Source organism: Ascaphus truei, chromosome 6, assembly GCF_040206685.1.
Source record: "Ascaphus truei isolate aAscTru1 chromosome 6, aAscTru1.hap1, whole genome shotgun sequence".
In the NCBI taxonomy this organism is placed as follows: Eukaryota; Metazoa; Chordata; class Amphibia; order Anura; family Ascaphidae; genus Ascaphus; species Ascaphus truei.
The window spans coordinates 28,369,777-28,383,915 of record NC_134488.1 but is presented as its reverse complement, the minus strand read 5'-3'; the positions used below and the strand labels follow the sequence as shown (position 1 = coordinate 28,383,915).

Genomic DNA, 14,139 nt, shown 5'->3' with positions numbered 1-14,139 from the left:
TACATTGTAGTTACACTGCTAATACAGAAATTTCAAATAAAGCATTACCCACTAAATTATGCAGGTCATTGGATTTTACACTCTTAGAGGCAAGAAACAAAAATACACTTGAAAGAATATTGTATTGTTTATGATATGTTGTGCTGGCTCTTAAGAGCTTTTTGGTTTCTTCTGCAGATCACTTGAAATTCATACGGATCACTACTTCTGCACTTATTTTCTGCAGCCGGTCACATTGGGGTTTTATTCTTGAATAAGGACTGAAACTGTCACAAACGCAGTGCCACGTCTCCCAGAAACCCTACAATAAATCTAAATGCAATTGAGATGTTAGCCAATCAGTACAGAATATTCTCTTGACGGCAGTAGTGCAGCGACTAACTAAGTGGTTGGGGATACTGAGCTGACACATGTGCAGACAGCTACTGTTTAAGTTATTAACGTTGTTCAGAAAGAAAACGGCCGTATACATGCACTGTTGCCCGAAAAACTCATTCCAACAGTGCATAAAATAGCTACTCTTTGCAATCACTTCTAACCTTTCACACTGATGTTTCTGTGTGATCTCGTGGCGCAACGGTAGCGCGTCTGACTCCAGATCAGAAGGTTGCGTGTTCAAATCACGTCGGGATCAGACATTTCTCTTTACCTTCATTAGTTTCTTGATTCCACTTTCATTTTTTGGAAATGCATATTTCAACATTAAGTACATGAAATTACATGCTACTTATGTGTACTTACATTGGAAGTACAGGACAGATTACATTGTAGTTACACTGCTAATACAGAAATTTCAAATAAAGCATTACCCACTAAATTATGCAGGTCATTGGATTTTACACTCTTAGAGGCAAGAAACAAAAATACACTTGAAAGAATATTGTATTGTTTATGATATGTTGTGCTGGCTCTTAAGAGCTTTTTGGTTTCTTCTGCAGATCACTTGAAATTCATACGGATCACTACTTCTGCACTTATTTTCTGCAGCCGGTCACATTGGGGTTTTATTCTTGAATAAGGACTGAAACTGTCACAAACGCAGTGCCACGTCTCCCAGAAACCCTACAATAAATCTAAATGCAATTGAGATGTTAGCCAATCAGTACAGAATATTCTCTTGACGGCAGTAGTGCAGCGATTAACTAAGTGGTTGGGGATACTGAGCTGACACATGTGCAGACAGCTACTGTTTAAGTTATTAACGTTGTTCAGAAAGAAAACGGCCGTATACATGCACTGTTGCCCGAAAAACTCATTCCAACAGTGCATAAAATAGCTACTCTTTGCAATCACTTCTAACCTTTCACACTGATGTTTCTGTGTGATCTCGTGGCGCAACGGTAGCGCGTCTGACTCCAGATCAGAAGGTTGCGTGTTCAAATCACGTCGGGATCAGACATTTCTCTTTACCTTCATTAGTTTCTTGATTCCACTTTCATTTTTTGGAAATGCATATTTCAACATTAAGTACATGAAATTACATGCTACTTATGTGTACTTACATTGGAAGTACAGGACAGATTACATTGTAGTTACACTGCTAATACAGAAATTTCAAATAAAGCATTACCCACTAAATTATGCAGGTCATTGGATTTTACACTCTTAGAGGCAAGAAACAAAAATACACTTGAAAGAATATTGTATTGTTTATGATATGTTGTGCTGGCTCTTAAGAGCTTTTTGGTTTCTTCTGCAGATCACTTGAAATTCATACGGATCACTACTTCTGCACTTATTTGCTGCAGCCGGTCACATTGGGGTTTTATTCTTGAATAAGGACTGAAACTGTCACAAACGCAGTGCCACGTCTCCCAGAAACCCTACAATAAATCTAAATGCAATTGAGATGTTAGCCAATCAGTACAGAATATTCTCTTGACGGCAGTAGTGCAGCGACTAACTAAGTGGTTGGGGATACTGAGCTGACACATGTGCAGACAGCTACTGTTTAAGTTATTAACGTTGTTCAGAAAGAAAACGGCCGTATACATGCACTGTTGCCCGAAAAACTCATTCCAACAGTGCATAAAATAGCTACTCTTTGCAATCACTTCTAACCTTTCACACTGATGTTTCTGTGTGATCTCGTGGCGCAACGGTAGCGCGTCTGACTCCAGATCAGAAGGTTGCGTGTTCAAATCACGTCGGGATCAGACATTTCTATTTACCTTCATTAGTTTCTTGATTCCACTTTCATTTTTTGGAAATGCATATTTCAACATTAAGTACATGAAATTACATGCTACTTATGTGTACTTACATTGGAAGTACAGGACAGATTACATTGTAGTTACACTGCCAATACAGAAATTTCAAATAAAGCATTACCCACTAAATTATGCAGGTCATTGGATTTTACACTCTTAGAGGCAAGAAACAAAAATACACTTGAAAGAATATTGTATTGTTTATGATATGTTGTTCTGGCTCTTAAGAGCTTTTTGGTTTCTTCTGCAGATCACTTGAAATTCATACGGATCACTACTTCTGCACTTATTTGCTGCAGCCGGTCACATTGGGGTTTTATTCTTGAATAGGGACTGAAACTGCCACAAACGCAGTGCCACGTCTCCCAGAAACCCTACAATAAAACTAAATGCAATTGAGATGTTAGCCAATCAGTACAGAATATTCTCTTGACGGCAGTAGTGCAGCGACTAACTAAGTGGTTGGGGATACTGAGCTGACACATGTGCAGACAGCTACTGTTTAAGTTATTAACGTTGTTCAGAAAGAAAACGGCCGTATACATGCACTGTTGCCCGAAAAACTCATTCCAACAGTGCATAAAATAGCTACTCTTTGCAATCACTTCTAACCTTTCACACTGATGTTTCGGTGTGATCTCGTGGCGCAACGGTAGCGCGTCTGACTCCAGATCAGAAGGTTGCGTGTTCAAATCACATCGGGATCAGACATTTCTATTTACCTTCATTAGTTTCTTGATTCCACTTTCATTTTTTGGAAACGCATATTTCAACATTAAGTACATGAAATTACATTTTACTTATGTGTACTTACATTGGAAGTACAGGACAGATTACATTGTAGTTACACTGCTAATACAGAAATTTCAAATAAAGTATTACCCACTAAATTATGCAGGTCATTGGATTTTACACTCTTAAAGGCAAGAAACAAAAATACACTTGAAAGAATATTGTATTGTTTATGATATGTTGTGCTGGCTCTTAAGAGCTTTTTGGTTTCTTCTGCAGATCACTTGGAATTCATACGGATCACTACTTCTGCACTTATTTGCTGCAGCCGGTCACATTGGGGTTTTATTCTTGAATAGGGACTGAAACTGCCACAAACGCAGTGCCACGTCTCCCAGAAACCCTACAATAAAACTAAATGCAATTGAGATGTTAGCCAATCAGTACAGAATATTCTCTTGACGGCAGTAGTGCAGCGACTAACTAAGTGGTTGGAGATACTGAGCTGACACATGTGCAGACAGCTACTGTTTAAGTTATTAACGTTGTTCAGAAAGAAAACGGCCGTATACATGCACTGTTGCCCGAAAAACTCATTCCAACAGTGCATAAAATAGCTACTCTATGCAATCACTTCTAACCTTTCACACTGATGTTTCTGTGTGATCTCGTGGCGCAACGGTAGCGCGTCTGACTCCAGATCAGAAGGTTGCGTGTTCAAATCACGTCGGGATCAGACATTTCTATTTACCTTCATTAGTTTCTTGATTCCACTTTCATTTTTTGGAAATGCATATTTCAACATTAAGTACATGAAATTACATTTTACTTATGTGTACTTACATTGGAAGTACAGGACAGATTACATTGTAGTTACACTGCTAATACAGAAATTTCAAATAAAGCATTACCCACTAAATTATGCAGGTCATTGGATTTTACACTCTTAGAGGCAAGAAACAAAAATACACTTGAAAGAATATTGTATTGTTTATGATATGTTGTGCTGGCTCTTAAGAGCTTTTTGGTTTCTTCTGCAGATCACTTGAAATTCATACGGATCACTACTTCTGCACTTATTTGCTGCAGCCGGTCACATTGGGGTTTTATTCTTGAATAGGGACTGAAACTGCCACAAACGCAGTGCCACGTCTCCCAGAAACCCTACAATAAAACTAAATGCAATTGAGATGTTAGCCAATCAGTACAGAATATTCTCTTGACGGCAGTAGTGCAGCGACTAACTAAGTGGTTGGGGATACTGAGCTGACACATGTGCAGACAGCTACTGTTTAAGTTATTAACGTTGTTCAGAAAGAAAACGGCCGTATACATGCACTGTTGCCCGAAAAACTCATTCCAACAGTGCATAAAATAGCTACTCTTTGCAATCACTTCTAACCTTTCACACTGATGTTTCGGTGTGATCTCGTGGCGCAACGGTAGCGCGTCTGACTCCAGATCAGAAGGTTGCGTGTTCAAATCACGTCGGGATCAAACATTTCTATTTACCTTCATTAGTTTCTTGATTCCACTTTCATTTTTTGGAAACGCATATTTCAACATTAAGTACATGAAATTACATTCTACTTATGTGTACTTACATTGGAAGTACAGGACAGATTACATTGTAGTTACACTGCTAATACAGAAATTTCAAATAAAGCATTACCCACTAAATTATGCAGGTCATTGGATTTTACACTCTTAGAGGCAAGAAACAAAAATACACTTGAAAGAATATTGTATTGTTTATGATATGTTGTGCTGGCTCTTAAGAGCTTTTTGGTTTCTTCTGCAGATCATTTGAAATTTATACGGATCACTACTTCTGCACTTATTGGCTGCAGACATTTCTCTTTACCTTCATTAGTTTCTTGATTCCACTTTCATTTTTTGGAAATGCATATTTCAACATTAAGTACATGAAATTACATGCTACTTATGTGTACTTACATTGGAAGTACAGGACAGATTACATTGTAGTTACACTGCTAATACAGAAATTTCAAATAAAGCATTACCCACTAAATTATGCAGGTCATTGGATTTTACACTCTTAGAGGCAAGAAACAAAAATACACTTGAAAGAATATTGTATTGTTTATGATATGTTGTGCTGGCTCTTAAGAGCTTTTTGGTTTCTTCTGCAGATCACTTGAAATTCATACGGATCACTACTTCTGCACTTATTTTCTGCAGCCGGTCACATTGGGGTTTTATTCTTGAATAAGGACTGAAACTGTCACAAACGCAGTGCCACGTCTCCCAGAAACCCTACAATAAATCTAAATGCAATTGAGATGTTAGCCAATCAGTACAGAATATTCTCTTGACGGCAGTAGTGCAGCGACTAACTAAGTGGTTGGGGATACTGAGCTGACACATGTGCAGACAGCTACTGTTTAAGTTATTAACGTTGTTCAGAAAGAAAACGGCCGTATACATGCACTGTTGCCCGAAAAACTCATTCCAACAGTGCATAAAATAGCTACTCTTTGCAATCACTTCTAACCTTTCACACTGATGTTTCTGTGTGATCTCGTGGCGCAACGGTAGCGCGTCTGACTCCAGATCAGAAGGTTGCGTGTTCAAATCACGTCGGGATCAGACATTTCTCTTTACCTTCATTAGTTTCTTGATTCCACTTTCATTTTTTGGAAATGCATATTTCAACATTAAGTACATGAAATTACATGCTACTTATGTGTACTTACATTGGAAGTACAGGACAGATTACATTGTAGTTACACTGCTAATACAGAAATTTCAAATAAAGTATTACCCACTAAATTATGCAGGTCATTGGATTTTACACTATTAGAGGCAAGAAACAAAAATACACTTGAAAGAATATTGTATTGTTTATGATATGTTGTGCTGGCTCTTAAGAGCTTTTTGGTTTCTTCTGCAGATCACTTGAAATTCATACGGATCACTACTTCTGCACTTATTTTCTGCAGCCGGTCACATTGGGGTTTTATTCTTGAATAAGGACTGAAACTGTCACAAACGCAGTGCCACGTCTCCCAGAAACCCTACAATAAATCTAAATGCAATTGATATGTTAGCCAATCAGTACAGAATATTCTCTTGACGGCAGTAGTGCAGCGACTAACTAAGTGGTTGGGGATACTGAGCTGACACATGTGCAGACAGCTACTGTTTAAGTTATTAACGTTGTTCAGAAAGAAAACAGCCGTATACATGCACTGTTGCCCGAAAAACTCATTCCAACAGTGCATAAAATAGCTACTCTTTGCAATCACTTCTAACCTTTCACACTGATGTTTCTGTGTGATCTCGTGGCGCAACGGTAGCGCGTCTGACTCCAGATCAGAAGGTTGCGTGTTCAAATCACGTCGGGATCAGACATTTCTATTTACCTTCATTAGTTTCTTGATTCCACTTTCATTTTTTGGAAACGCATATTTCAACATTAAGTACATGAAATTACATTCTACTTATGTGTACTTACATTGGAAGTACAGGACAGATTACATTGTAGTTACACTGCTAATACAGAAATTTCAAATAAAGTATTACCCACTAAATTATGCAGGTCATTGGATTTTACACTCTTAGAGGCAAGAAACAAAAATACACTTGAAAGAATATTGTATTGTTTATGATATGTTGTGCTGGCTCTTAAGAGCTTTTTGGTTTCTTCTGCAGATCACTTGAAATTCATACGGATCACTACTTCTGCACTTATTTTCTGCAGCCGGTCACATTGGGGTTTTATTCTTGAATAAGGACTGAAACTGTCACAAACGCAGTGCCACGTCTCCCAGAAACCCTACAATAAATCTAAATGCAATTGAGATGTTAGCCAATCAGTACAGAATATTCTCTTGACGGCAGTAGTGCAGCGACTAACTAAGTGGTTGGGGATACTGAGCTGACACATGTGCAGACAGCTACTGTTTAAGTTATTAACGTTGTTCAGAAAGAAAACGGCCGTATACATGCACTGTTGCCCGAAAAACTCATTCCAACAGTGCATAAAATAGCTACTCTTTGCAATCACTTCTAACCTTTCACACTGATGTTTCGGTGTGATCTCGTGGCGCAACGGTAGCGCGTCTGACTCCAGATCAGAAGGTTGCGTGTTCAAATCACGTCGGGATCAGACATTTCTCTTTACCTTCATTAGTTTCTTGATTCCACTTTCATTTTTTGGAAATGCATATTTCAACATTAAGTACATGAAATTACATGCTACTTATGTGTACTTACATTGGAAGTACAGGACAGATTACATTGTAGTTACACTGCTAATACAGAAATTTCAAATAAAGTATTACCCACTAAATTATGCAGGTCATTGGATTTTACACTCTTAGAGGCAAGAAACAAAAATACACTTGAAAGAATATTGTATTGTTTATGATATGTTGTGCTGGCTCTTAAGAGCTTTTTGGTTTCTTCTGCAGATCATTTGAAATTTATACGGATCACTACTTCTGCACTTATTGGCTGCAGACATTTCTCTTTACCTTCATTAGTTTCTTGATTCCACTTTCATTTTTTGGAAATGCATATTTCAACATTAAGTACATGAAATTACATGCTACTTATGTGTACTTACATTGGAAGTACAGGACAGATTACATTGTAGTTACACTGCTAATACAGAAATTTCAAATAAAGCATTACCCACTAAATTATGCAGGTCATTGGATTTTACACTCTTAGAGGCAAGAAACAAAAATACACTTGAAAGAATATTGTATTGTTTATGATATGTTGTGCTGGCTCTTAAGAGCTTTTTGGTTTCTTCTGCAGATCACTTGAAATTCATACGGATCACTACTTCTGCACTTATTTGCTGCAGCCGGTCACATTGGGGTTTTATTCTTGAATAAGGACTGAAACTGTCACAAACGCAGTGCCACGTCTCCCAGAAACCCTACAATAAATCTAAATGCAATTGAGATGTTAGCCAATCAGTACAGAATATTCTCTTGACGGCAGTAGTGCAGCGACTAACTAAGTGGTTGGGGATACTGAGCTGACACATGTGCAGACAGCTACTGTTTAAGTTATTAACGTTGTTCAGAAAGAAAACGGCCGTATACATGCACTGTTGCCCGAAAAACTCATTCCAACAGTGCATAAAATAGCTACTCTTTGCAATCACTTCTAACCTTTCACACTGATGTTTCTGTGTGATCTCGTGGCGCAACGGTAGCGCGTCTGACTCCAGATCAGAAGGTTGCGTGTTCAAATCACGTCGGGATCAGACATTTCTATTTACCTTCATTAGTTTCTTGATTCCACTTTCATTTTTTGGAAACGCATATTTCAACATTAAGTACATGAAATTACATTTTACTTATGTGTACTTACATTGGAAGTACAGGACAGATTACATTGTAGTTACACTGCTAATACAGAAATTTCAAATAAAGCATTACCCACTAAATTATGCAGGTCATTGGATTTTACACTCTTAGAGGCAAGAAACAAAAATACACTTGAAAGAATATTGTATTGTTTATGATATGTTGTTCTGGCTCTTAAGAGCTTTTTGGTTTCTTCTGCAGATCACTTGAAATTCATACGGATCACTACTTCTGCACTTATTTGCTGCAGCCGGTCACATTGGGGTTTTATTCTTGAATAGGGACTGAAACTGCCACAAACGCAGTGCCACGTCTCCCAGAAACCCTACAATAAAACTAAATGCAATTGAGATGTTAGCCAATCAGTACAGAATATTCTCTTGACGGCAGTAGTGCAGCGACTAACTAAGTGGTTGGGGATACTGAGCTGACACATGTGCAGACAGCTACTGTTTAAGTTATTAACGTTGTTCAGAAAGAAAACGGCCGTATACATGCACTGTTGCCCGAAAAACTCATTCCAACAGTGCATAAAATAGCTACTCTTTGCAATCACTTCTAACCTTTCACACTGATGTTTCTGTGTGATCTCGTGGCGCAACGGTAGCGCGTCTGACTCCAGATCAGAAGGTTGCGTGTTCAAATCACGTCGGGATCAGACATTTCTATTTACCTTCATTAGTTTCTTGATTCCACTTTCATTTTTTGGAAACGCATATTTCAACATTAAGTACATGAAATTACATTTTACTTATGTGTACTTACATTGGAAGTACAGGACAGATTACATTGTAGTTACACTGCTAATACAGAAATTTCAAATAAAGCATTACCCACTAAATTATGCAGGTCATTGGATTTTACACTCTTAGAGGCAAGAAACAAAAATACACTTGAAAGAATATTGTATTGTTTATGATATGTTGTGCTGGCTCTTAAGAGCTTTTTGGTTTCTTCTGCAGATCACTTGAAATTCATACGGATCACTACTTCTGCACTTATTTGCTGCAGCCGGTCACATTGGGGTTTTATTCTTGAATAGGGACTGAAACTGCCACAAACGCAGTGCCACGTCTCCCAGAAACCCTACAATAAAACTAAATGCAATTGAGATGTTAGCCAATCAGTACAGAATATTCTCTTGACGGCAGTAGTGCAGCGACTAACTAAGTGGTTGGGGATACTGAGCTGACACATGTGCAGACAGCTACTGTTTAAGTTATTAACGTTGTTCAGAAAGAAAACGGCCGTATACATGCACTGTTGCCCGAAAAACTCATTCCAACAGTGCATAAAATAGCTACTCTTTGCAATCACTTCTAACCTTTCACACTGATGTTTCGGTGTGATCTCGTGGCGCAACGGTAGCGCGTCTGACTCCAGATCAGAAGGTTGCGTGTTCAAATCACGTCGGGATCAGACATTTCTATTTACCTTCATTAGTTTCTTGATTCCACTTTCATTTTTTGGAAACGCATATTTCAACATTAAGTACATGAAATTACATTCTACTTATGTGTACTTACATTGGAAGTACAGGACAGATTACATTGTAGTTACACTGCTAATACAGAAATTTCAAATAAAGCATTACCCACTAAATTATGCAGGTCATTGGATTTTACACTCTTAGAGGCAAGAAACAAAAATACACTTGAAAGAATATTGTATTGTTTATGATATGTTGTGCTGGCTCTTAAGAGCTTTTTGGTTTCTTCTGCAGATCATTTGAAATTTATACGGATCACTACTTCTGCACTTATTGGCTGCAGACATTTCTCTTTACCTTCATTAGTTTCTTGATTCCACTTTCATTTTTTGGAAATGCATATTTCAACATTAAGTACATGAAATTACATGCTACTTATGTGTACTTACATTGGAAGTACAGGACAGATTACATTGTAGTTACACTGCTAATACAGAAATTTCAAATAAAGCATTACCCACTAAATTATGCAGGTCATTGGATTTTACACTCTTAGAGGCAAGAAACAAAAATACACTTGAAAGAATATTGTATTGTTTATGATATGTTGTTCTGGCTCTTAAGAGCTTTTTGGTTTCTTCTGCAGATCACTTGAAATTCATACGGATCACTACTTCTGCACTTATTTGCTGCAGCCGGTCACATTGGGGTTTTATTCTTGAATAGGGACTGAAACTGCCACAAACGCAGTGCCACGTCTCCCAGAAACCCTACAATAAAACTAAATGCAATTGAGATGTTAGCCAATCAGTACAGAATATTCTCTTGACGGCAGTAGTGCAGCGACTAACTAAGTGGTTGGGGATACTGAGCTGACACATGTGCAGACAGCTACTGTTTAAGTTATTAACGTTGTTCAGAAAGAAAACGGCCGTATACATGCACTGTTGCCCGAAAAACTCATTCCAACAGTGCATAAAATAGCTACTCTTTGCAATCACTTCTAACCTTTCACACTGATGTTTCTGTGTGATCTCGTGGCGCAACGGTAGCGCGTCTGACTCCAGATCAGAAGGTTGCGTGTTCAAATCACGTCGGGATCAGACATTTCTATTTACCTTCATTAGTTTCTTGATTCCACTTTCATTTTTTGGAAACGCATATTTCAACATTAAGTACATGAAATTACATTTTACTTATGTGTACTTACATTGGAAGTACAGGACAGATTACATTGTAGTTACACTGCTAATACAGAAATTTCAAATAAAGCATTACCCACTAAATTATGCAGGTCATTGGATTTTACACTCTTAGAGGCAAGAAACAAAAATACACTTGAAAGAATATTGTATTGTTTATGATATGTTGTGCTGGCTCTTAAGAGCTTTTTGGTTTCTTCTGCAGATCACTTGAAATTCATACGGATCACTACTTCTGCACTTATTTGCTGCAGCCGGTCACATTGGGGTTTTATTCTTGAATAGGGACTGAAACTGCCACAAACGCAGTGCCACGTCTCCCAGAAACCCTACAATAAAACTAAATGCAATTGAGATGTTAGCCAATCAGTACAGAATATTCTCTTGACGGCAGTAGTGCAGCGACTAACTAAGTGGTTGGGGATACTGAGCTGACACATGTGCAGACAGCTACTGTTTAAGTTATTAACGTTGTTCAGAAAGAAAACGGCCGTATACATGCACTGTTGCCCGAAAAACTCATTCCAACAGTGCATAAAATAGCTACTCTTTGCAATCACTTCTAACCTTTCACACTGATGTTTCGGTGTGATCTCGTGGCGCAACGGTAGCGCGTCTGACTCCAGATCAGAAGGTTGCGTGTTCAAATCACGTCGGGATCAGACATTTCTATTTACCTTCATTAGTTTCTTGATTCCACTTTCATTTTTTGGAAACGCATATTTCAACATTAAGTACATGAAATTACATTCTACTTATGTGTACTTACATTGGAAGTACAGGACAGATTACATTGTAGTTACACTGCTAATACAGAAATTTCAAATAAAGCATTACCCACTAAATTATGCAGGTCATTGGATTTTACACTCTTAGAGGCAAGAAACAAAAATACACTTGAAAGAATATTGTATTGTTTATGATATGTTGTTCTGGCTCTTAAGAGCTTTTTGGTTTCTTCTGCAGATCACTTGAAATTCATACGGATCACTACTTCTGCACTTATTTGCTGCAGCCGGTCACATTGGGGTTTTATTCTTGAATAGGGACTGAAACTGCCACAAACGCAGTGCCACGTCTCCCAGAAACCCTACAATAAAACTAAATGCAATTGAGATGTTAGCCAATCAGTACAGAATATTCTCTTGACGGCAGTAGTGCAGCGACTAACTAAGTGGTTGGGGATACTGAGCTGACACATGTGCAGACAGCTACTGTTTAAGTTATTAACGTTGTTCAGAAAGAAAACGGCCGTATACATGCACTGTTGCCCGAAAAACTCATTCCAACAGTGCATAAAATAGCTACTCTTTGCAATCACTTCTAACCTTTCACACTGATGTTTCTGTGTGATCTCGTGGCGCAACGGTAGCGCGTCTGACTCCAGATCAGAAGGTTGCGTGTTCAAATCACGTCGGGATCAGACATTTCTATTTACCTTCATTAGTTTCTTGATTCCACTTTCATTTTTTGGAAACGCATATTTCAACATTAAGTACATGAAATTACATTTTACTTATGTGTACTTACATTGGAAGTACAGGACAGATTACATTGTAGTTACACTGCTAATACAGAAATTTCAAATAAAGCATTACCCACTAAATTATGCAGGTCATTGGATTTTACACTCTTAGAGGCAAGAAACAAAAATACACTTGAAAGAATATTGTATTGTTTATGATATGTTGTTCTGGCTCTTAAGAGCTTTTTGGTTTCTTCTGCAGATCACTTGAAATTCATACGGATCACTACTTCTGCACTTATTTGCTGCAGCCGGTCACATTGGGGTTTTATTCTTGAATAGGGACTGAAACTGCCACAAACGCAGTGCCACGTCTCCCAGAAACCCTACAATAAAACTAAATGCAATTGAGATGTTAGCCAATCAGTACAGAATATTCTCTTGACGGCAGTAGTGCAGCGACTAACTAAGTGGTTGGGGATACTGAGCTGACACATGTGCAGACAGCTACTGTTTAAGTTATTAACGTTGTTCAGAAAGAAAACGGCCGTATACATGCACTGTTGCCCGAAAAACTCATTCCAACAGTGCATAAAATAGCTACTCTTTGCAATCACTTCTAACCTTTCACACTGATGTTTCGGTGTGATCTCGTGGCGCAACGGTAGCGCGTCTGACTCCAGATCAGAAGGTTGCGTGTTCAAATCACATCGGGATCAGACATTTCTATTTACCTTCATTAGTTTCTTGATTCCACTTTCATTTTTTGGAAACGCATATTTCAACATTAAGTACATGAAATTACATTTTACTTATGTGTACTTACATTGGAAGTACAGGACAGATTACATTGTAGTTACACTGCTAATACAGAAATTTCAAATAAAGTATTACCCACTAAATTATGCAGGTCATTGGATTTTACACTCTTAAAGGCAAGAAACAAAAATACACTTGAAAGAATATTGTATTGTTTATGATATGTTGTGCTGGCTCTTAAGAGCTTTTTGGTTTCTTCTGCAGATCACTTGAAATTCATACGGATCACTACTTCTGCACTTATTTGCTGCAGCCGGTCACATTGGGGTTTTATTCTTGAATAGGGACTGAAACTGCCACAAACGCAGTGCCACGTCTCCCAGAAACCCTACAATAAAACTAAATGCAATTGAGATGTTAGCCAATCAGTACAGAATATTCTCTTGACGGCAGTAGTGCAGCGACTAACTAAGTGGTTGGAGATACTGAGCTGACACATGTGCAGACAGCTACTGTTTAAGTTATTAACGTTGTTCAGAAAGAAAACGGCCGTATACATGCACTGTTGCCCGAAAAACTCATTCCAACAGTGCATAAAATAGCTACTCTATGCAATCACTTCTAACCTTTCACACTGATGTTTCTGTGTGATCTCGTGGCGCAACGGTAGCGCGTCTGACTCCAGATCAGAAGGTTGCGTGTTCAAATCACGTCGGGATCAGACATTTCTATTTACCTTCATTAGTTTCTTGATTCCACTTTCATTTTTTGGAAACGCATATTTCAACATTAAGTACATGAAATTACATTTTACTTATGTGTACTTACATTGGAAGTACAGGACAGATTACATTGTAGTTACACTGCTAATACAGAAATTTCAAATAAAGCATTACCCACTAAATTATGCAGGTCATTGGATTTTACACTCTTAGAGGCAAGAAACAAAAATACACTTGAAAGAATATTGTATTGTTTATGATATGTTGTGCTG

The 14,139-nt window shown here is 38.0% G+C and overlaps 15 non-coding genes across 15 annotated transcripts; all 15 read left to right on the top strand.

Moving 5' to 3' along the window:
• The first annotated feature begins 562 nt into the window (after positions 1-562).
• Positions 563-634, top strand: TRNAW-CCA (transfer RNA tryptophan (anticodon CCA)). Its single transcript has one exon. It is a non-coding gene; the product is annotated as a tRNA-Trp (tRNA).
• Positions 635-1,323: 689 nt separating this feature from the next.
• Positions 1,324-1,395, top strand: TRNAW-CCA (transfer RNA tryptophan (anticodon CCA)). The gene has a single exon. It is a non-coding gene; the product is annotated as a tRNA-Trp (tRNA).
• A 689-nt stretch (positions 1,396-2,084) lies between these two features.
• Positions 2,085-2,156, top strand: TRNAW-CCA (transfer RNA tryptophan (anticodon CCA)). The gene has a single exon. It is a non-coding gene; the product is annotated as a tRNA-Trp (tRNA).
• Positions 2,157-3,606: 1,450 nt separating this feature from the next.
• Positions 3,607-3,678, top strand: TRNAW-CCA (transfer RNA tryptophan (anticodon CCA)). Its single transcript has one exon. It is a non-coding gene; the product is annotated as a tRNA-Trp (tRNA).
• Positions 3,679-4,367: 689 nt separating this feature from the next.
• On the top strand, positions 4,368-4,439 carry TRNAW-CCA (transfer RNA tryptophan (anticodon CCA)). Its single transcript has one exon. It is a non-coding gene; the product is annotated as a tRNA-Trp (tRNA).
• A 1,041-nt stretch (positions 4,440-5,480) lies between these two features.
• TRNAW-CCA (transfer RNA tryptophan (anticodon CCA)) lies at positions 5,481-5,552 on the top strand. Its single transcript has one exon. It is a non-coding gene; the product is annotated as a tRNA-Trp (tRNA).
• Positions 5,553-6,241: 689 nt separating this feature from the next.
• TRNAW-CCA (transfer RNA tryptophan (anticodon CCA)) lies at positions 6,242-6,313 on the top strand. The gene has a single exon. It is a non-coding gene; the product is annotated as a tRNA-Trp (tRNA).
• A 689-nt stretch (positions 6,314-7,002) lies between these two features.
• TRNAW-CCA (transfer RNA tryptophan (anticodon CCA)) lies at positions 7,003-7,074 on the top strand. The gene has a single exon. It is a non-coding gene; the product is annotated as a tRNA-Trp (tRNA).
• Positions 7,075-8,115: 1,041 nt separating this feature from the next.
• TRNAW-CCA (transfer RNA tryptophan (anticodon CCA)) lies at positions 8,116-8,187 on the top strand. Its single transcript has one exon. It is a non-coding gene; the product is annotated as a tRNA-Trp (tRNA).
• Positions 8,188-8,876: 689 nt separating this feature from the next.
• Positions 8,877-8,948, top strand: TRNAW-CCA (transfer RNA tryptophan (anticodon CCA)). The gene has a single exon. It is a non-coding gene; the product is annotated as a tRNA-Trp (tRNA).
• A 689-nt stretch (positions 8,949-9,637) lies between these two features.
• Positions 9,638-9,709, top strand: TRNAW-CCA (transfer RNA tryptophan (anticodon CCA)). The gene has a single exon. It is a non-coding gene; the product is annotated as a tRNA-Trp (tRNA).
• A 1,041-nt stretch (positions 9,710-10,750) lies between these two features.
• TRNAW-CCA (transfer RNA tryptophan (anticodon CCA)) lies at positions 10,751-10,822 on the top strand. Its single transcript has one exon. It is a non-coding gene; the product is annotated as a tRNA-Trp (tRNA).
• A 689-nt stretch (positions 10,823-11,511) lies between these two features.
• Positions 11,512-11,583, top strand: TRNAW-CCA (transfer RNA tryptophan (anticodon CCA)). The gene has a single exon. It is a non-coding gene; the product is annotated as a tRNA-Trp (tRNA).
• Positions 11,584-12,272: 689 nt separating this feature from the next.
• TRNAW-CCA (transfer RNA tryptophan (anticodon CCA)) lies at positions 12,273-12,344 on the top strand. The gene has a single exon. It is a non-coding gene; the product is annotated as a tRNA-Trp (tRNA).
• Positions 12,345-13,794: 1,450 nt separating this feature from the next.
• Positions 13,795-13,866, top strand: TRNAW-CCA (transfer RNA tryptophan (anticodon CCA)). The gene has a single exon. It is a non-coding gene; the product is annotated as a tRNA-Trp (tRNA).
• The last annotated feature ends 273 nt before the right edge of the window (positions 13,867-14,139 follow it).